Below are 23,451 nucleotides of genomic sequence, written 5' to 3'. Positions count from 1 at the left end.
CAAACTCAAATCCTCCTCGGGGAAGCATTTGAGGAGGACCCGATCTTCGGTTCTACCATGCCAAATCTCATTCCCCCTTGTATTCATTGAGAAGCTTGCTTCCTAGGGTTCCTTGGAAACCCTAGGTAGGCAAGAGGAGTCCGGAAGCATCCGGGCTGTGGATTTGCTCCGGGCAAGATTGTGAAGGTTTGGAGGCTACCTCAAAGTCTACCACAAGTGAGTAAGCTATTCCTTCGTGGGATAGGCTCCGGAGAATAGGGTGAGCCTTCGTGGCGCGGGGAATCCTTCGTGGGACCTCCACTCCTCCAAACGTGACGTACCTTGTTGCAAAGCAAGGGAACACGGGAATACATCCTCGTCTCCGCGTGCTATCGGTTATCTCTAACCGAACTCCTTACTTGTGATTTAACCGCCTGTGAGAGCCTTCGTGCTCGAGTTAGTTGTATCCTCATATAGGTTGTTTCACCTAGTTTGCATTAGGCTCATCTTTATATTCCGCAAAGCCTAATATTGCAAAGAAAGAATTAAAATTTGTAGAAACCTATTCACCCCCCCCTCTAGGTTTACCATCTCTATACTTTCAATTGGTATCAGAGCCTGGACTCTTATTAAGGGCTTCACCGCCTTAAGAGTGAGATGGATAAACTCTTCGAGGGTCTAGATGAAGACTCTAACCTTTCGGTTAAAGAGATGAAGTCTAGATTCTTGGCATATGAGGCCGAGAAGAAGAAAAAGGAGGATGAGCTACAAAACCAAATGGCAGAAATGACTGCCATGCTTAAGAACCTAACTGCGGGTGGAACTTCTAGTGGGGCTTCGGTCTCTAAGGAGTCCTACCATGATGTTAACTATAACTATCCTAGAAACACTTCACCCATGCCTCATATAAACCATAGTGGGACCGTTCCCCATTACGATGGAACTCACTTTCCACATTGGAAATCTGCTATGGAATCTCATATTCGCAGCTGCAGTGTGGAGCTTTGGGAGCTCATTGTTCATGGACATCGGGAGCCACAAGATCCCACTCGGTTGACCTCCACCGAGTTCTACAACCGTCAACTCAATGCATCCGCACGTGACAAGATTAGAAGTGGCATCAACCGCAAGCTTCTTGATCAAGTCGATGACATTGTCTCCGCTAAAGAGTTGTGGGATCGGATCGTAGTACTACAAGAGGGAACCGATTTGATCCAATCAGCTCTCTATGAGACCGCAAAGCAAGAGGCCTACCAATTCATGATTCGAGATGGAGAATCCATATTTGATGCCTATGCTAGGCTTGGTGCTCTGAAAGTAAGGGTCAAGGGACTTGGTGTTGAGAAGTACAATGACGGATTTGAGATGAACGAAGCCTTCATAAAATCCAAGGTCATTGCTATGATTGCCGTCAAACAAGAAGACACCAACCTTGGACTCAACTTGCAAATCATGACCAAGAGTGCCGATCTCAACTCCGATGATCTAGTCTCCTATGTGGCCGCCAATGAAAGCATGGCCAAAGCCGGAAAGAGGCTCAAGGCAATGAACCGTGTTGATGAAGCCTCACACAATCATGAAGCATCACACAACCTTGCTCTCAAAGCTAGAGCCGACCATGAAAGCAAAGAAGACTATGAGATTGAAGAAGATGAAGAGATGACTTCAACTAGTGACATTGCTACCGACTTTGCTTTCTTTGCCAAGAAGTACAAGGCAAAGTTCCCAATGCTCCTCAATGACAAGAAGAAGAAGAGAACTTGCTACAATTGTGATGAAGATAACCACTTTGCAAATGAGTGCCCTTATGAGAAAAGGGTAGACAAGCCAAAGTTCATCAAAGGGGTCAAGCCAAGATTGAAGCCGAACCCAATCAACGATCGGTACAAGAAGAACAAGGGAAGAGCTTTTGTTGGGGCCGAGTACTTGTCCGATGAAGAAGAGGAAGATGAGGAGAAGGAGGCCGGAGTGGCCGGTTTAGCATACTCTAAGCCCGGGTCACTCTTCACATATGACTACTCCAAAGATTACTCCACGGAGAATGATGTTGGCTCTTCCTTCATGGCAAGAACAACTCAAGATGATGACTCCGATGACTCTCCCTCCTCTCCAATCATTGGCTCTTGTCTTATGGCAAGGGAAACCAAGGTAATGGAACCTCCACCTTCCCTATCTAGTGTTCTTGATGATGAAAACGAAGATCAAGAAGAATTAACTATGCTTAAGGAACTCTATGATGTTAGATGCACCCTTCGTGGTGAAGCTCTTGTCAAGTTTGATTTCTTGATGGACTCACTCAAAGAAAAGGATGAGTCCATTGAGGAATTAGAATATCAATTGAATGAGAAGGAACGGAGATTCAATCTCCTAAGACAAGAGCTAAAAACCGAAAGGTGCATATCTCAAGGCCTTAAGCAACAAATTGAAACTTATGAACTTGATAAAGTTAAGGACCTAGAAACTATTGATAGGGCTCAATTATTGACCCAAGCGCTTAATGCTTCAAAGGAGGAGCTTGAAGTTGCTCATGCTTCTCTCACTAGGGATCTTGACCACCTTGAAAGAGCTAACAAGCTTGTCAAGGATGAGCTCAAGAAACTTGGAGAGAATCATGATCTACTTCAAGAATCCTACAAAAGGCTCTTGGATCAATGAAGGATCCCATTGATGTTGAAAAGCTTGCTTGTTCCTCCATTTCCTTTACTAGTGAGCATGCTAAACTTGTTGAGGAACATGTTCGTTTACAAGAGGAACTTTCTTTGCATATTGAGACCAATGCATATCTTGAGTCCTTGGTGACCAAATATGGTCTTGACTATCATCCTAATGAATCTTCTTGTGAGCAAGCATCTATTCTTGAGGAAAATGTTAGGCTAACAAAGGAACTTGCAAAGTTCACCACCGCCAAGAACAAGATGGGATTGGATGACCTCTTGAGTAAGCAAAGGTCAAACAATCAAAAGTATGGACTTGGATATACTCCCAAGTCTCACAAGAAGAACAACTACAAGAAGGAGAAACCCGCTCAAGATAAGAACAAGAAGGTCACTAACAATGGCAAAGCCTCAAAGGGCAAAGCCGCTTAGTGGTGCCCACACGGGACCAAACGATCACTATGCATTATTTGTTGATTATTATGGTGATGTCTATGCTAACTATGTTGGCCCTCCTAATGGCTATGCTTATAGAGAGTACTCAATTTGGGTACCAAAAGATATTGTTGCCATTGCAAAGGAACCCATTAATCGATGGGTTCCTAAATCCTCTACTTGATCTTGTAGGGGTATTCCTCCGGTGGTCCAAAATGGGTGTTTGATAGTGGATGCACCAATCATATGACCGGAGGAAAAGGTGTGCTTGATCAATTCATTGAAGATATCCACAAGAAGTCAAGCATTACCTTTGGTGACAACTCAAAGGGAAAGGTACTTGGGTATGGCAAGGTAGCAATCTCTAAGGACTTGTGCCTTGAGACGGTTATGCTTGTTGAACACCTTGGCTATAACTTACTTTCTATATATCATCTTGCCGATGCCGGGTACAATTCATATTTCACTAAATATTATGTGCAAGTCTTTAGGAGTGACAATCTCAAATTGGTCCTTGTTGGATTTGTGGAGAACAACCTTTATGTGGTTGACCTCTCGAAAGAGAGCCCCTCCTTTTCCACATGTCTAATGGCGGCCAAGCATGACGAAGGATGGTTGTGGCATCGCCGCCTTGGTCATGTTAACATGAGAAATCTTAAACAACTCCTAAAGGGTGAGCATATTGTGGGACTAACCGGTGTTTCCTTTGAGAAAGATCGTGTTTGTAGTGCATGTGTAGCCGGAAAGCAACTCAAGAAGAAGCATCCCATCAAGAGTATTGTTACCACATCTAGGCCTTTGGAGCTCCTTCATTTGGACCTCTTTGGGCCATCACACTATGATACTCTTGGTGGAAGCAAGTATGGACTTGTCATTGTTGATGATTACTCAAGATACTCTTGGGTCTTTCTCCTTAAGTCTAAGGACGAGACCCATAGAGAGTTCATCACCTTCGCCAAGAAAGCTCAACGTATGTATGAATCCGAGATCAAGGCAATTAGGACCGACAATGGCACCGAGTTCAAGAACTACACTATGCAAGAGTTTGTGGATGATGAGGGCATCAAGCATGAGTTTTCGGCGCCATACACCCCTCAACAAAACGGTGTTGTTGAAAGGAAGAACCGGACTATCATTGAGATGGCAAGAACCATGTTGAGTGAATTCAACTCACCCCACAACTTTTGGGGAGAAGCCATCTCTACGGCCGTCCACTACTCCAACCGGCTCTTCCTCCGTCCCCTCCACAACAAAACCCCATACGAGCTCCTTACCGGTAACAAGCCTAATGTCATGTATATTCGTGTCTTTGGATGCAAATGCCTTGTTAAGAACAACAAAGGAAAGCTCGGTAAATTTGAAACTAGAACCATAGAGGGTATATTTGTTGGATATGCGGAGAACTCTCACGCCTATAGATACTACAACCGGTCCTCCGGGACTATTGAAGTATCTTGTGACGTGGTGTTCTTGGAGGATAATGGCTCCCAAGTGGAGCAAGTTGTTCCATGTGTTGCAGGTAATGATGTTGATCCATCTAGTGCCATCAAGCATATGGGCATTGGACACATCCGGCCCATGGAGGTTCATAATGATGATCAAGATGATGGAGTAGATGTCTCAAGCACGCCACAAGTAGAGCCTAGCTCAACTCAAGCCGAACCATCAAGAGCAACTCAAGAACCATCCTCCACTCAAGATGAGTCTCAATCCGAAGAACAAGAAGAAGATCCTCATTCCATGGAGCAAGATCATGATGACGATCAAGAAACATCCTCAACTCATGATCAAGCTCAAGTGGTCCCTCATGATCAAGTACTTGCAAGAGATGAATTCATTGATCATGAAGGAACCATTCGGAAGATCAAGGCCGCTACAAGGGCAAGTGACATGAAAGTGGATCAAGTCCTTGGTAGCATCTCAAGAGGAGTGGTAACTCGTAGACACCATGCATTACTTATCACTTATTGTCAACATCATGCTTTTGTGTCTAGTTTTGAACCACTTAAGGTACATGAAGCCTTGGTTGATCCGGATTGGGTAATTGCCATGCAAGAAGAATTGGAGTGTTTCACTCGTAATGAAGTATGGTCTCTAGTTGAGAGACCCAAGGATCATCACATCAATGTCATTGGGACCAAATGGGTATTCAAGAACAAGCAAGATGAGAATGGCATTGTTATACGAAACAAAGCAAGGTTAGTGGCGCAAGGGTTTGCCCAAATAGAAGGTATGGATTTTGAGGATACCTTTGCGCCGGTAGCCCGTCTTGAAGCTATTCGTCTTTTGCTTGCATTTGCATCTTTCCACAATTTCAAATTATACCAAATGGATGTGAAAAGTGCATTTTTGAATGGTCCCCTAAAAGAAACCGCATATGTGGCTCAACCCCCGGGTTTCGAAGACCCATGCGGACCCAACCACGTGTATTTACTCCATAAGGCACTCTATGGTCTCAAGCAAGCTCCACGTGCTTGGTATGAGTTCCTTAGGGATTTCTTACTACATGATGGGTTTTGCATGGGTACGGTCGATTCCACCCTTTTCACCAAGCGGGTTAAAGGGGGTGGCCTCTTTATATGTCAAATATATGTTGATGATATTATTTTTGGTGGAACTAACCCCAATCATAACAAAGCTTTTGAGCTATTGATGACTAGGAAATTTGAGATGTCCATGATGGGAGAGTTGAAGTTCTTTCTAGGCTTCCAAGTGAGGCAACTTGCAAAAGGCACCTTCATCTCTCAAGAAAAGTATGTGAAGGACATGCTCAAGAAATTCAACATGACCAATGCAAGTCCAATGAAGACACCCATGCCCGTAAAGGGGCAACTTGGTTCATGTGACGGTGAGAAGGATGTGGACATAAAGTTATACCGCTCCATGATAGGATCCTTGCTCTACCTTTGTGCCTCTAGGCCGGATATCATGCTAAGTGTAGGGATGTGTGCTCGTTTTCAATCCGCTCCCAAGGAGAGCCATTTAGTGGCGGTCAAACGGATACTAAGATACCTTGTTCTCACTCCTACTCTCGGGCTATGGTATCCAAAGGGGTCAACCTTTGAACTCATTGGCTATTCGGATTCCGATTGGGCCGGTGATAAGGTTGATCGGAAGTCTACCTCCGGGGCTTGCCAATTTATTGGCCGGTCATTGGTGAGTTGGTCATCCAAGAAACAAAACTCCACCGCCCTATCCACCGCCGAAGCCGAATACATATCCGCGGCATCTTGTTGCACTCAATTGTTATGGATGAAGCAAACCTTGAAAGACTATGGTGTGTCTCTTGGTACGGTGCCTCTTCTTTGTGACAATGAAAGTGCAATAAAGATCGCCAACAACCCGGTTCAACATTGTCGCACCAAACATATTGACATTCGCCATCACTTCCTACGTGATCATGTTGCCAATAAGGATATTGATCTCACTCATGTGGGAACAACCTACCAATTGGCGGATATTTTCACTAAGCCTTTGGATGAAGCCCGCTTTGTTAACTTGAGAGGAGAACTTGGTATTCTTGATCCTAAAAACTTGGATTGATTAACTTCTTGCACTATATTCTTGCATTTATCTTGCTATCTAGCTTAGAGGTATAGCACATGTGGGGATAGTCATCTTACCATGTCTTGGTATGATGCATACCTATGTGTGCAACATAAATAGACCCAATGTCATTATATGGACCCAAGCATGTCTCTTCGAGGTCTCATGACATTTGCGCTTTCACATAGGGGGAGTAATCCCCCGCCCCTCATTGAGCCTTCATTACAACTTGATTTGACTATATAAGGCCAAATGATCTTATTGCAAAAACTATTTCAAAATGCTCTTATGATTCTTGATATACTTCGAATCATGCCCATTGTTGCTATTCACATCTTGTTTGGATTTTCTCTCCAATGGGTATGCCTAGAGAACTTTGTGTTTCCAACCCCATGTCTATGCTCATCTCATCATCATCTATCTATCTATATGTACATGTCATCATTTGAGCACTTACACACACTTACACATAGCATAGGGGCAAAAATGAGGCAAAATTAGACAATTCTGGGCTGGCCGGTCGCTGGCCCGGTCGGACCGGGTCCCTGACCGGATGGTCCGGTGGACCGGGCGGCAACCGGAGTCTGGGCCGGGTCAGCCGGTCACCAGCCCGGTCTGACCGGAGATCTGACCGGTCGCGCGGCCCACTATATATTGGGAAGAGATACCCTTTGGGGTCATCTTCCCCATTGTTCCCCAATCCCCAACCTCCATGGCCGGCGCCCTCAACACCTCCACCAAGATCTAGGCACTTCCCACCACAAGAACTCCCCCAAACTTCACCACACCATAGATCGGGGCCATTGGAACATCTCCACCGAAGGATTTGGTCCCTCTCCAACTAGCTTGGGAATTTTTGGAGTTCTTGGTTTTCAAGCCCTACCTTGTGTTCTTCTTGTTCCCTTGATCAAGGAGGACAATGTCTTCGGGTAATGTACTCTCCTTTCCTCCCTAAGTTCTAGTCCTCCTCACACATTGCAAGTTCTTGCCAAAATTTGAGGAAATCTTAGGGTTAGGTTTAGGGTTTGCAAGTCCTCATGCCTTTAGAGTGTCTCTCAACACAAAGCACATTCTCCACTCTATTGCTATAGCATGTACTCAAGTTTTTCGAGTTTTTGCATGAATTTGTGGTAGAAATCTGGGCACAACATCACAAATCGACAGACCCGGTTTCCAGCCCGGTCGACCGGCCGCTCAACCGGCCGGCCCGGCGTGTGGCCCGGTCAACCGGTCGCAAACCGGATCGTCTGGTCTGCTGTCCGGTTTGACCGGCCTGTGCACCGGGTTGCCCAGTTTTCGCACAATTTCATCACTACACTTGGGTATATGCTATGCTTTTTGGATTCCCTCTTATTGATGACATGTACACTTACCCCACTGCTATCCTTGCTATATTTTCTCATTCACAGGAAGTTGGAGTGGTGAGCCACCACGTGGCCAAGTTGCCAAGCGAGGTAGGACGGCTGATCCTCCCCGTCGTTCTAGTAGCCGTGCACCTCCCCAAGCTCAGCAAGGTACTGACACTGGCAGCTCAGCTCGGGGCAGAACCAAGTCTGTTGCTACCAAGCGCAAGGATAAGAATGTTGTCCAAGAGGATGATGAGGTAGTACCAACCATCAATGTTGGGGCTGCAAACCGTCTTGAGTGGCAGGAATGGAGGACACTGAATCCGTATCGCTTTGAGAAGCCAACTTACACTCGTTCGGACAAGGCATTCTGGACCAACACACAAGCAGCCCTCTGGGAGGGTTTCTATGATTCTCATGAGTTTATGAAGCATGGGAATATTGTATCACCCAAGGCTATCAATCCTGAAGAACTTGCCTTGCACGAAGCCACCAAGTATCGGTTTGTGGTTCAAACCTTGAGGAGTCTGGGATTGTATGACCTTGTGTGCCTCAAGCCTGATGATACTCAAGATGATCCTACCTTTTGTCCCCTCCTTGTCCGTCAGTTTCACTGCACTGTCTTCTTCCATGATGATGAAGCCCGCACCCTCACTTGGATGACCGGCAAGACAAAGTACTCATGCTCCTACTCTCAGTTCCGTGCAGCTATGGGTTGTGGTGATGACAGTGATCCAGGGTACAAGATTCATTCACGGTCCAGGCTTACTAGGGGTGACATCTCTTTCTGCTATCCTGCAAACCCTACGCCTGGACCTCCCACCATCTCTGGGATGTACTACTCCTATTTGGTACTTGCCAAGCTGTTCCGGGAGAACCTCATCAGCAAGTCTGGAGACCACAGTGAAGTCCGGAACTATCACCTCAACTTGATGTACTATTGTCATCCTGACAGGGTGAGGAAGATTGATGGCTGTGACCTTATCTACTGTGAACTGAAGAGGGCAATTATGGGCCGCATGACTCCCAACTACGCCCAATATGTTCAGCGGCTCATCAACTACATTGTTCCTGCTCCTCGGAACGTTGTTGGTGAGAAAGTCATCATGGATCCATTCAGGTTCCCCATTCAGGAGGCCACTCGTGAAGACGTTCCCTCCATGATGCCCACCGCTGAGCGCCGCTCCAAGGCACACCATGATCATGATGCTAGCTCCAGTCACTCTCGGCGCTCCCAGCATGGGGCCGCTCGGTTCTTCACATGCCTGTTCCAAATGTGCAAGAGAACCCATGATGTTGCACATCAAACCCATACTATGACCCAAGAGACACGGAGGCGCCAGAATGAATTCATGGCCTCAAGGAACCACCCTGTTCCTCCTCCTGGCCCTGAGATGGAGCCTGTGATAGCACCTCAGTGGGAGATGCCTCTTCTTACCGATGAGATGCTCCAGAACTTCGACTTCTCTGTATACGCTCATGGTGCTCTCCCTAGGCCTGCTCGTGCTCCTCCTGCTGACTATGCTGATGATGATGAGCGTGATGATGATGCGGGAAATGATGATGCCGGTGATGATGATGCCCGTGATGATGATGCACGCGAGAGCTCCTCCTCGCTTGGGTTTGGTCACTACTGATGGGTGCGATAGCATCTCTCCTCTTTTCTTCGCCTTTTTGGTGTTCCGATGCCAAAGGGGGAGAAGAGAGTAGAGTCTAGACCACGGGGTTCTTTGATCGCCACAAGCCATGGGAGTTGCTTTATTTGGATTTTATATGGCTTGTGCTAGTTTACTTTGAGTTTTCCAAGAACCATTTGCTATTCGTGTATGGATATGTATGGATGACTATTATGTGTGCTACTCCATGTTAGGATGATTATGCTATGCTTATATATCTTGATATGCACATCTCCATACCATGCTTGTTTCCTAAAGATATTGGGGGAGCTTCTCATGTTTCTCAAATGGTGCACTTTGCATTCAAACGCAAATTCTCCAAGTGCACACATTATGGGGGAGCTTTCATAATATCTTATATGGAATCAAGGTTTAGAGCTTATCATAATATCTATTTGTGACTCTAGCTCGGTTTGTCATCGTATACCAAAAAGGGGGAGATTGTAAGGGTATTTCACCCTTATCCATTATTTTGGTAACGATGTCACCGTGCTAAAGTATTTGGCCTAATATGTTTATAAGTACAATCTCAGGTATTAGGCAATGAGGCGTAAATGGTGTATCAAAGGAACAAGAAGGCTAAAGGTGACCCCCCATTTCAACAACAATCAAAAAGGGGTTACAGGAGAAATCCGGTCACCTGCCCGGTCCAACCGGGCCAGGAACCGGCCAGTCCGGCATGGTGGCCGGTCAACCGGGCGGCAACCGGGCTCCAAAGGAGGAGCCGGCAGTTCCGGTTTGCGCCGGTCAACCGGCTCTCGACCGGCGGGTCCGGTGCTCCGTCCGGTCCACCGGGCGGCAACCGGCGCCAACTGCCGCCAACCGGAGGAGCTCCAGGACCAGCAAAAGGCGTCCGGTCTCTGGCCCGGTCAGACCGGCCTCTCCGCCGGGCTGTCCGGTCTGTGGCCCGGTCAGACCGGGTTCGTCGAGGAAAAGCTGAGGTGGCAAGTGGCAACGGCCATATTTCGAAGAACACTATAATAGCCCTTCTCCTACCTCTAGACAGTTAGGCACTACACTACAAACTGTTCTTGAGCTCTCTCTCTCATACTCCATTGCTAGAAACACCAAAAGCCTCAGATCTCCCTCCTCCTCCACCCAAACTCAAATCCCTCCGGGGAATCATTAGAGGAGGACCCGATCTACCGTTCTACCAAGCCAAATCTCATTCCCCCTTGTATTCATTGAGAAGCTTGCTTCCTAGGGTTCCTTGGAAACCCTAGGTAGGCAAGAGGAGTCCGGAAGCATCCGGGCTGTGGATTTGCTCCGGGCAAGATTGTGAAGGTTTGGAGGCTACCTCAAAGTCTACCACAAATGAGTGAGCTATTCCTTCGTGGGATAGGCTCCGGAGAATAGGGTGAGCCTTCGTGGCGCGGGGAATCCTTCGTGGGACCTCCACTCCTCCAAACGTGACGTACCTTGTTGCAAAGCAAGGGAACACGGGAATACATCCTCGTCTCCGCGTGCTATCGGTTATCTCTAACCGAACTCCTTACTTGTGATTTAACCGCCTGTGAGAGCCTTCGTGCTCGAGTTAGTTGTATCCTCATATAGGTTGTTTCACCTAGTTTGCATTAGGCTCATCTTTATATTCCGCAAAGCCTAATATTGCAAAGAAAGAATTAAAATTTGTAGAAACCTATTCACCCCCCCCCCTCTAGGTTTACCATCTCTATACTTTCAAGAGGGGAGCAAGGTGTGTGAAGAGATGGAGGGCTGAGGTGCTCTATTTATAGCGGGAGGGAGTGGCCGTGAGGTGCTGCAAGGTCGGGTCGACGGCGTGGCCTCTCCGTCGATCGAAAGGGCAAGGCGAGGACGGCATCTTGTAGGCGTCGTCCTGGCGATGCTCTAGGTATAGCTGGCGCGTCCAGGGGACGATGGGATCGCTCGGGAGGTCTATTCGAGTGCGGCAGTACCCGCGGTACTTCGTCGGCGAGGACGACGGTGACGAGGCAGCCGCAGTCGTTCGAGTGGGTCTAGGTGGTAGAGGGCGTAGAGGCGGTTCTCGTTCCAGGCGTAGGGATGCAGGGGGAGGACGATCGCGCTCGAGTGCACGGCGTCCTGGCGCGTCCAGGACGTGATCACCACGCCGGCTGGCATGTACTGGCCAGTTTTGGACACGCGCGTTCCGGCCAATGGCGTTCCTTGGCGAGCTGGTGCTGTGTACCGTCGGGGTCCTCGTGTTACAGAGATGCTCCAGGACAAGGTGGTGCTGAGAGAGAGAGGCTAGGGAGAGATGTGCCAAAGGTGGCCGGCATGGCCACGGCATGCTTAGTTTAGGGTTTTCTCTCCCCTTTCTCTCACTTTAATCGACCAAGGCAGGTACTGGGGTGATGCAGGGGATGTAGGAGAGTGTAATGATCACAGGTTAAAGAGGTTTAGGCAAGAAACCAGAGGGTAAAAGAGTGTAACTCAATTCTGGAATAATGCCTGCCACCTGTTCGACACAATGGCCGCATGAGATTTTTATTTGAATTTTGAAATTCTTTTTGGTGAATCTCTTTTATATAATTAAAGTGAAGTATTGGTGGTGGTGGTACTCATTTTGGAATTGATTTGCAACATTTCAAAATTGGCATCATCTTCATATTGATTCAAAGTCTCCTCTTGTCAATATTCTACTGGTCAACCTGGTCAACTTTAACCATGATGGTCAACATGAGAGTTGTTGATTGTGACATGGTCTTGGATGACATGGCTTTGGTCGACTATGTTTAGTTTAAGAGTTGAGAGATAAAGAGGTGCAAAGTAGGGAAGAAAATAAAAGTGTGACATATGACCATTATCATATGTGTTTAAAATTTGACTTTTCCTTTGATTTGAATCTGGTTTCTTTTATGCATTTGTGTTTGTTTTTGTTATATGTGAGTTTTAGAAACCATAGGGTAAGCAAGGGTGGCCTCATGTAAAGGTTTGCAAAATTGCTCATATGTGTATGAGAGAGAAAATGGATTTATTTTCTAATTCTTTTGTTTTTCTCAATTTAGGGTTTTGTGATCTGAATTGAGGGTTTAGTAGCAAGTGATTCACATATCAACACTCATCATGGCAATTGCACAAAAGAAAATCAAACTTATGCCTGAAACTATATGTGGCACTATATGCATATAAAAAGTTTTTGTTTGTTGCAAATTTTGAGTAATGGAAACTCTCTCTTGATTTTATTATTGTTGAAACTTGGGATGTTACACAGTGTGAGTGTCTTTGCGCTTGCTTCCATGTTGCGTGCGAAAGGGGTGATGTATCGATTGAGTTATGTTTGTTGCAATATTTAGTTGGTTCCTTATGCACTCTTTAGGTCTTACCTTCTCTAATATACTAATGTTATAGCGCGTATCTATTGGTTTCTAGTGCGTGCTTTATTGCTGCCAAACTCCACCATATCTTTGTAGACGAGCTGAATTCTAAGTCTCGCGAGTATGTGCTTTAGTACTCACTGTTTTCCCTCCTTTTGACACACACTGGCCAGATTTTTAACAGGTATGGGATCAACGACGTTATTAAAGTTACCTTTCTGATTTGGCCTGGGCAGGGTTATGGTCGCCATCATTTATCTTCAGACCTCTTAGACCCGATTTGTGTTTTTATCCTTACTCAGATGCTATTTCTCTTTCTTTGTGATTTGTATATTTGTACCCTATTCATTTGTTAAATTTGGCTCATTGTAATTCTCATTGTATAGATGTTTCTTGTGGGTTCTGTCATGAACTATTGTGACATAACTACATGTGAGAAATTCCACGAGCATCACGTGGATGTTTTGACATGCACGTTATGTGTGTGTCTTAGGATCGTTATTCCCTGGATTTTGATGAAAACATTAAAGCATGCATAGTACCGATTCCGACGCGTCACAAAGTATTGTTTCAGACAAATTAAGTCACGGGCCTTATCGGCAATGTAGGTGCCTTAGTTCAAATTGATTTTCTGAAAAATGAAATTGGTCTGCCTTTCAACATAAGAATCACCCCAATATTCGCCGCAAAAAAAAAATCACCCCAATGACATAGCCTAATGCGTATGCTTCAAGTGTGAAAGGCTAGAGTGCAATAAGGTAGTGCTAGAACTGGTGCTTGTTTCATGCATTATTTCAGTTGCTAAAAAAGCTTCCTCCTCAATATTAATCTAGAGGAATGCATTTCTCCCGAGGGTATCATATAGTGGTCTACATATTACACGACAGTTTTTGATAAACCTCTTGCAGTGACCTGTGAGATCAATAATTCACAAAAAAAAAATCCTTAGTTTAGTTAGATTTGTAAGGTTGGGCCATTTAGTTATTGCCTCTATTTTAGCAGGGTCAACTGCCACTCCCGCTCCAATAATGATATTGCAAGATATTCTACTTGTTTCCGTCAAAATGTTCATTTAGAACTTATAACTGACACTGATTATCACTCAATTTGTCAACAATTTTTTTTAGGTAGTTTGCATGCTCATGATCTATTTTGTCAAAGAAAACTAGGACAATTTTTCTCCGAAAAGGTGATAATATGTTTTTCTTCAATGACTAAAATGTGGTAGGGCATTAGTCAGGCCAAAATGCGTGACCAGGTGAGTGGTAATAGCAGTTTTGAGTACATCTTCCTTGTTCATCATGATTTGATGATATCCACTTCTGAAGTTAATTCTGGAGGAAAATTGTTGCACCCTTGAGTTCATCCATCAAATCCTCAGTGATTGGGATAGGACTTTTTTTTTGTTGTGTACTGATTTATGCACACAACCAAAAAACCCCCCCCCCCCCCCCCCGCTACAGTGATCTAATCCTTTAAACAACAGCACTAACACCACCGTGACAACACCAGAAGTTCAGCTTCTCCAAAAGCGACGCCTCCAAGAAGGTAATAGTGCACCAGCGCTGTCGTCGCCCGATCACAGATCTTAGGTTTTCACCCTGAAGAAAATCCTCACTCTCAAAACAATGCCTTCAACAAGGACATTGCCAGACAACCAATTAAGGCCAGACCTTGGATTTTCACCCTGAAAGGTAAGATTTTGAACTTCTCTTGTGTAGTCACCCCCACTCGCATGCCGCTGCTCCAAAGACACCGATCACGAAGTCAATTCCTCCTCGCCACCCAGACTCGAGTCACCATTGCAAGACCACATATCTCGACTTCCATGTCATTCTCCGCCAGCACCACGGAACGAAAATGTGCTCCATGATAATAACCGCCAGCAGAGCTTCGAAACGCTCCCTCTGTAACCAAACGGCCAGAGTAAAAACATGGATGCGCTCGACCGAATTCCACCCGATCCGGCAACCTCCAGGCTTGAATCGCCCAATGGAGCGCCGGCGGAGCCTTCCGGAACACGACACATCCGCCAGATCGATGAGGACATGCACCAACAGATCTGCATCTTGACGCGAGAAGAAATCCAAGGACCACCGCCATTATTCGCAAGATCAGCCGGTCCCCACACCGCTGGTCAACTCCGATGCAGCAAAGGCCGAAGAGGAAGAAAAGGGGATCCAGTGCAGGACCGGACTAACCCCACGATCACTGGATCGGGCCGCAGCCATCCACCAGATCTCGCGGGTCAGGGCGCCGCCACGGACGCCTCACCCCTCCCCCTCGACGCCTCCCGCCGGAGACCTCAAGCGACGGCCATGGGGCAGCCGCGCGGCCCTGCACCCCCGAACCGATCTCCCACCTCCTCCCATGAGAGACCTCCAGGGCGCGCCTCCCCTGCCCACCATCGGGTGGGTGCCGCCACCGCTGCCGGTGAGGGCAGCAGCGACGGCCAGGAGGGCGGCCTTGAGGCGGCGGCGGCGGGGTCCCCCGGGGGAGGAAACGGTTCGGTTTTTCGGGAGCGACTCGGGTGGGTCGTGGTTGTGTATTGATATATTTATATGTAGTCAATGCATAATATCTTTTTTTACCTTAGCTAGATTGCAGGAGAGGAATAAGGACTTGTGCTTGGTATAATTATGTTATCCTTGTCCAGTTTCTCAAAGATCTAGTCGGGGTGGAAGGATGATGCGCAGCCGGTGCAGTTGGTAAATGGGAAAATTAAATCCGAAGTCCCCCTTCATGCCTAACCTGAGGCGGTGAATTTCCAAACTTCCTAAACAGTTTGGACAGTTGACCTAAGGGCATCTTCAATCCAAGGCGCTTCTACAGTCGCTTCAGGGAAAAGAATAATAGAATAATTTCATTAAAAAACTCAGATAGCTAAGCGCCGCTGCCTCCCAATTCAACCGATAGCTGATTGACGCTTAATCCAGATTCCACGCATGGTCTCCGCGCGTGTATTCCGGTGGAAGCGCCCGACGCAAAACCGAGCGGCGACGCTAGACGGACGCTAGGAAAGGAAGCCCGCAACCGCAATTCAGCCAGGATTTTCATCCTGGCGCTCGTCCTTAGCCTGCGATGTACATGCTCTAACATGACTTGTTAATTGATACATAAACAGTCTTTGACTCTTGACATCTTCAACATACTAGTACTGGAAACGCCTAATCGTATACGGTCAAACTAGCTTTTCATTCGCCAACATATTTGTTGACGCGAGGGACCAGCCAACGATGAACATCACCGTGCCGAAGCCAAGGTTGCAAGTACCGATACTCGTGAGGGAATCTTTGGGCCTGAATTCAACATGAGCTGCTGCGGTCATCTTGTCCTTCGAGTAGGCTTCCATAGAAACCGTGAGCATTCCGGCACGCGGCACACACACAACACCCCTTTGAAGGTTAATATGACCATCTGTATCCACATGCATTGGTCCATCTCCGGAATCAAGCAGCACAAAATCCTTATCTATGCCAGCAGTACGGGAAACCACACAACCTCGAGAATCATCAGGCCATGACCCTTCAATAATGTCAGCAGAGATGATAGTTGCTGCAACCGTGCTACAAAGGAGCACAGAGGTGATCTCTAGTGTGCAAAAATTACCCTCCCAACAACGACGGGCAAGATGACCGGACTGTCCAAAACCATGTCCATACGCAAACCGTCGAGCCATGAATGTTTCATCTTCAGACTCTATTGCGCCCTTCACTTTTAATTGAATTTCAAAGTCGACAGGGTCGATCAACCAAATTGCGCGACATGGGCCAGTCAACTGCAAAAATGGATCCTGCAAGCATCATTTGGTAGAAATTAGTTGTGACTACATCCAAAAAAATATAATTTACCACCCTCAAGTCAGTTTCTCTTCACATTTTGACAATGTGACCACCACCGGGCAAGGCCTGTGTCTACAGATACAGGCCAAGTCTGGATGAGGGATATTATATGCCTTAGTATGTAAAAGATACGCAGGTGCATAGAGCAATAGCAGATTAGGCTATATCAATACCAACAAAAGAATTTGGAAGAACGAAGAAGTAGAAGAAAATACCTGAGGAGTGAGAATTTGGGGGTCATCCCTTGTGCGGCTGAACATAAGATTGCGATTGTAATCCACCGTGTCTCGAGCGGCAATAAAACCATAAACCTCCACTGGCCACCTGATTCTCCAATATTCATTTTCCATGACTTCGATGGAGAAGATCTGCAAGCAACTGCTGAGGCTAGCATGTGCTGGGATGGCTCCATATGTAAAAAGCATGGGAGTCACAAACGCTGCAAACCAAGTAAAGTGAAAGATACAACTGATTAGCTCTTGTCAATTCTCTTAATTCAGGATAGAAATCTAAAACTGACAAACGAGATCCCCTTACTAAGTAAGGAAAACAAAGATCAAGGTACGCATGAGCAAGCTACACGTGTGTAATCTGCTTTAGACATAATAATAATAATAGAGTAAGAAGAAAAGAAGATCATGAATCAGATAAGTAGATTACTGTAGTCTTCGAAGGAACCAGACGAGCTGCCCCAAGTGTCCTCCCAGAAGCGACGGTATTTAATCATGCCTTCTTCCTCGTCCTCCAACATCTGGCTGTATGATCTGCCTAACCGAGCCTGCTTGGGACTGAAGATTGCGCTGCTGTTTGCTCGTTTCTCGATCTCACCATGCATCGATATTTGCGTTTCTGTGTCATCAAGTAGCTGCTCTGATAATGAATCGGCTAGTTCTTGCATCGTTTGTGGTGATGGTGGCTGAGCAGTACCCCCGTCATGCTCCTCGGACCTGAAGGAGCAGATGCAGTATGAGTAGGATAATTTATATCTATATTCTCGACGATGACAACTTGATAGAGGTCACTGTGATGTAAACTGTGCACAGTATATTACTCTGTTATATAGTATTTGAGATGGGCGAGATATCGATCAGTATCATGTTGCTTCCCCTCACAAGGAATTTGATCGCACACGATGAAACTAAACAAGAAGGACGAATCAAGGAAGAGGCCGTACGTGCTCATCATACTGCTGCTGCTAGGGATCGGGGAAATTAGAGCGCTTGACGGTGGGGGACGCAGAGGAGAACAACGGCCAGGGAGCCGGGTACGGGTCGGGTGCAGTGGAAGGACGTTGGCGGCTGCACGGGGGGACGACGGCCGGGAAAGAAACGCTTGACGACGGAGGATGCAGGGAGGGGAGTGAGGCGAGGACTACGTACGTACGTCGAGTCGTGGCCGGCCGGCAGAAACCTACACCCGGGCGGTGGAATGATTCGGGTGAGGGTGCTAGGTAGAGGAATCCAAATTATAGATGCAAAATCCAAACTTGCCGATCAATGAATCTGAGTCCGTTTTCGTTTCTATTTTGAGCTTTTTAAGCTGGTGTCCATGTCGGTTTAGACTTTAGACTTCACATAATTAGCTAGCAGTCAAATGGCCTTAAGGGATGATTCTTATGTGTTTTAGGCGACACAAATACTCCCTTCTGTGTCCCGGAAATAAGACAGCATGATTCTTATGTGTTTTAGGTGATCTGGCTTGAGTGATGGGTTTCGGAGGGCTACGGTAAATGGAACAGTGCATATTTTGCTTGGAGTTTGCTGGATCGGGTGATATTCAATCGCGCGTATCTATTATTTTATTCTGACTGCTTGGTTCTGGAGGGAGTGGTGCAAAGCTCTATTCTATGTTAACACCAACTGACTTTTTGATCCATGGTGAAGTCAGAAGAAGGAATATCATAAAGGCTGGATTGAAGGACTAGATAAGGAAGGTCCAAGTCTCCGCGATGTTGAGGGACTTGCTTGATGTTCAGGGCTTCGTAGCAGTGGTATGAAAGTGGGGGCGGTAACACATGTAAAGTTCAGAGTCCTACCTTTCAGGGTGAAAACCCAAGGTCTGTCCTTAACTGGCTATGTCTGCCAATAACCTTGTTGAAGGCATTGTTTTAAGAGCGGGAACTATTTTCAGGGTGAAAACCTAAGATATTTGGTCGGGCGACGACGGCGCTGGTGCACTGTTCCCTTCTTGGAGATGTCGCTTTTGGAGAGTCTGTATTTCAGGTATTGTCTTGGTGGTGGATGTATTGCTGTTGCTAGATCTGGGATGCTGTAGCGAAACTTTTGTTTCTTAGTTTTCTTTTCTCTTTTTTAGCTGTGTGCATACGTACTGCCATTAGGGTGTTGCGTTGTTGCAGAGACTGGGTGTCGAGGGTACTCCTCGGCAATGCCCACCTTGAGGGGCTTAGGATTGCTGGAATCCTGTAGGCTAACACGAGACACTGGATACCAAACAAACGGGGAGAGAGATTTACCCAGGTTCGGGGCCCTCGTGGAGGTAAAATCCCCACTTCCTGCTTGTCTGATCTTGATTATTGAGAATATCGGGTTACAATGGGATAGCCGAAGAGTTAGACTAAGGACTCGACGAAAAGCTAGGATTGTGTGTCCCTCGGCAGCCCCTCTCCTGGCCCTTATATTGTGAGCCAGGTCTCGAGAGATCTGTCCGGGTACGACTAGGTTACAAAGAGTGCTATAACTAAACTTTCCTTGTTTCTTCGTCTTCTTTCCTTGTCATTCAAGAATCCTTCATTAATTGGAACCGACATAGCGGCCCGCCTTGTTCGGTTGATGATCTTCATGGGCCCCTAGTTGGGCCGTAGGAGGTAGCACAATACTAGTTACCCGAAGGGTAATGCCCACATCAGTAGCCCCCCGAGTGACTGGTCGAAGAAGCTTCGGGCAGAGACTAAAATTGCCTTCTATCGAACGTTTATAATTGCCGGAAGATATCAACTCCTTCAAGATAGTAACACCTTTTGTATCGGGTGCGCGTTCAGCGCTCCCGATGGGAGTAGCCCCCGAGTCTAGGCACGGATGCTGGCAACCATGTGTAGACTCAAGTTGTACTACTCGAATGTTTTTCTTCTGCCGATGTTTTCCGCAAGCTATCTTGGTCATCCGATATATCAGATCCCCAATACTTTCAACTAAGGTTATGCTTGCCGGTAGTACGTAAAGGATGTTGAATAACGTGCCCAACTTTACTCGATAAATCGATGCTGGTTAACCGCCAAATAGAGAAACAACGCTACTCTACACAGAATCAAGTCCCCGGGCATGATCCTGGATCTTGTGACTCCTTAGGGTTCATAATCTCCATCGGGACAAGCGCTCCCGATGGAGTAGCCCCCGAGTCTAGGCACGGATACTGGCAACCGTGTGTAGACTCAAGTTGCTCTACTCGAACGTTGTAGATTTTGTAACGTCCCAAAAATTTCGAAACAAAGAGAATGAATTTCCCTTTTTCCAAATTTTGGAACCAACAAAAACTTTTCTTAAATTAAGTGTGATACATAGTGAGCATGCTTAATTCTTGTGCTATTTCCATGATTGCTTGTTGAACTACTTTGAAATGATCTTAAACCCTAAACCTCACTCCTCTTTCACCATTGATGCGTGTAGTTGACACGTCCGTTGGGAACCCCAAGAGGAAGGTGTGATGCGCACAGTAGCAAGTTTCCCTCAGTAAGAAACCAAGGTTTAATCGAACCAGTAGGAGTCAAGAAGCACGTTGAAGGTTGATGGTGGCGGAATGTAGTGCGGCGCAACACCAGGGATTCCGGCGCCAACGTGGAACCTGCACAACACAATCACAGAACTTTGCCCCAACGTAACAGCGAGGTTGTCAATCTCACCGGCCTGCTGTAAACAAAGGATTAGATGTATAGTGTGGATGATGATGTTTGTTTGCGAAGAACAGTAAAGAACAATTGCAGTAGATTGTATTTCAGATGTAAAGAATAGGACCGGGGTCCACAGTTCACTAGTGGTGTCTCTCCCATAAGATAGCAGATGTTGGGTGAACAAATTACAGTTGGGCAATTGACAAATAAAGAAGGCATAACAATGCACATACATATATCATGATGAGTACTATGAGATTTAATCAGGGCATTACGACAAAGTACATAGACCGCTATCCAGCATGCATCTATGCCTAAAAAGTCCACCTTCAGGTTATCATCCGAACCCCCTCCAGTATTAAGTTGTAAACAACAGACAATTGCATTAAGTATGGTGCGTAATGTAATCAACACAAATATCCTTAGACAAAGCATCGATGTTTTATCCCTAGTGGCAACAGCACATCCACAACCTTAGAACTTTCTGTCACTGTCCCAGATTTAATGGAGGCATGAACCCACTATCGAGCATAAATACTCCCTCTTGGAGTCACAAGTATCAACTTGGCCAGAGCCTCTACTAGCAACGGAGAGCATGCAAGAACATAAATAACATATATGATAGATTGATAATCAACTTGACATAGTATTCAATATTCATCGGATCCCAACAAACACAACATGTAGGATTACAAATAGATGATCTTGATCATGATAGGCAGCTCACAAGATCTAACATGATAGCACAATGAGGAGAAGACGACCATCTAGCTACTGCTATGGACCCATGGTCCAGGGGTGAACTACTCACACATCGATCCGGAGGCGATCATGGCGATGAAGAGACCTCCGGGGGATGATTCCCCTCTCCGGCAGGGTGCCGGAGGCGATCTCCTGAATCCCCCGAGATGGGATTGGCGGCGGCGGCGTCTCTGGAAGGTTTTCCGTATCGTGGCTCTCGGTACTGGGGGTTTCGCGACGGAGGCTTTAAGTAGGCGGAAGGGCGGAGTCGGGAGAGTCACGGGGGCCCCACACGCTAGGGCCACGCGGGCCCCCTCTAGGCCGCGCCGCTCTAGTGTGGCGGCGCCCCGTGGCCCCACTTCGTCTCCCCTCCGGTCTTCTGGAAGCTTCGTGGAAAAATAGGCCCCTGGGCGTTGATTTCGTCCAATTCCGAGAATATTTCCTTACTAGGATTTCTGAAACCAAAAACAGCAGAAACAAAGAATCGGCTCTTCGGCATCTCGTCAATAGGTTAGTGCCAGAAAATGCATAAATATGACATATAATGTGTATAAAACATGTGAGTATCATCATAAAAGTAGCATGGAACATAAGAAATTATAGATACTTTTGGGACGTATCAAGCATCCCCAAGCTTAGTTCCTACTCGCCCTCGAGTAGGTAAACGATAACAAAGATAATTTCTGAAGTGACATGCTATCATAATCTTGATCATACTATTGTAAATCATATGAGGTGAATGCAGCGATTCGAAGCAATGATGAAGATAATGAGTAAACAAATGAATCATATAGCAAAGACTTTTCATGAATAATACTTTCAAGACAAGCATCAATAAGACTTGCATAAGAGTTACTCATAAAGCAATAGATTCAAAGTAAAGGCGTTGAAGCAACACAAAGGAAGATATAAGTTTCAGCTGTTGCTTTCAACTTCAACATATATATCTCATGGATAATTGTCAACATAAGGCAATATAACAAGTGCAATAAGTAAACATGTAAGAATCAATGCACACAGTTGATACAAGTGTTTGCTTCTGGGATAGAAAGAATAGGCAAACTGACTCAACAATAAAGTAAAAGATAGGCCCTTCGCAAAGGGAAGCATTGATTACTATATTTGTGCTAGAGCTTTTCATTTTGAAAACAAGAAACAATTTTGTCAACGGTAGTAATAAAGCATATGTGTTATGTATAAGATATCTTATAAGTTGCAAGCCTCATGCATAGTATACTAATAGTGCTCGCACCTTGTCCTAATTAGCTTGGGTTAACACGGATTATCATTGCATAGCATATGTTTCAACCAAGTGTCACAAAGGGGTACCTCTATGCCGCCTGTACAAAGGTCTAAGGAGAAAGCTCGCATTGGATTTCTCGCTTTTGATTATTCTCAACTTAGACATCCATACCGGGACAACATAGACAAAACATAATGGACTCCTCTTTAATGCATAAGCATTCAACAACAGTTAATATTTTCATAAGAGATCGAGGATTAGCTGTCCACACTGAAACTTCCACCATGAATCATGGCTTTAGTTAGCGGCCCAATGTTCTTCTCTAACAGTATGCATACTCAAACCATTTGATTGTGAAAACCGCCCTTACTTCAGACAAGACGAACGTGCATAGCAACTCACATGATTTTCAACAAAGGTAAAAGTAGATGGCGTCCCCAGAAAACATGGTTACCGCTCAACAAGCAACTTACTAAGAAATAAGACACATAAGTACATATTCTTCACCACGATAGTTTTTAAGCTATTTTTTCCCATGAGCTATATATTGTAAAGGTAAAGAATAGAAATTTTAAAGGTAGCACTCAAGTAATGTACTTTGGAATGGCGGAGAAATACCATGTAGTAGGTAGGTATGGTGGACACAAATGGCATGGTTATTGGCTCAAGGATTTGGATGCATGAGTAGAATTCCCTCTCAATACAAGGCTAGGCTAGCAAGGTTGTTTGAAGCAAACTCAAGTATAAAAGGTGCAGCAAAGCTTACATATGAACATATTGTAGCTATTATAAGACTTTATATTGTCTCCTTGTTGTTCAAACACCTCAACCAGAAAATATCTAGACTCT

The sequence above is a fragment of the Lolium perenne genome, chromosome 7, assembly GCF_019359855.2.
Source record: "Lolium perenne isolate Kyuss_39 chromosome 7, Kyuss_2.0, whole genome shotgun sequence".
NCBI classification, from domain to species: Eukaryota; Viridiplantae; Streptophyta; class Magnoliopsida; order Poales; family Poaceae; genus Lolium; species Lolium perenne.
The sequence above is the reverse complement of the archived record's forward strand: the minus strand, read 5'-3'. Positions refer to the sequence as shown.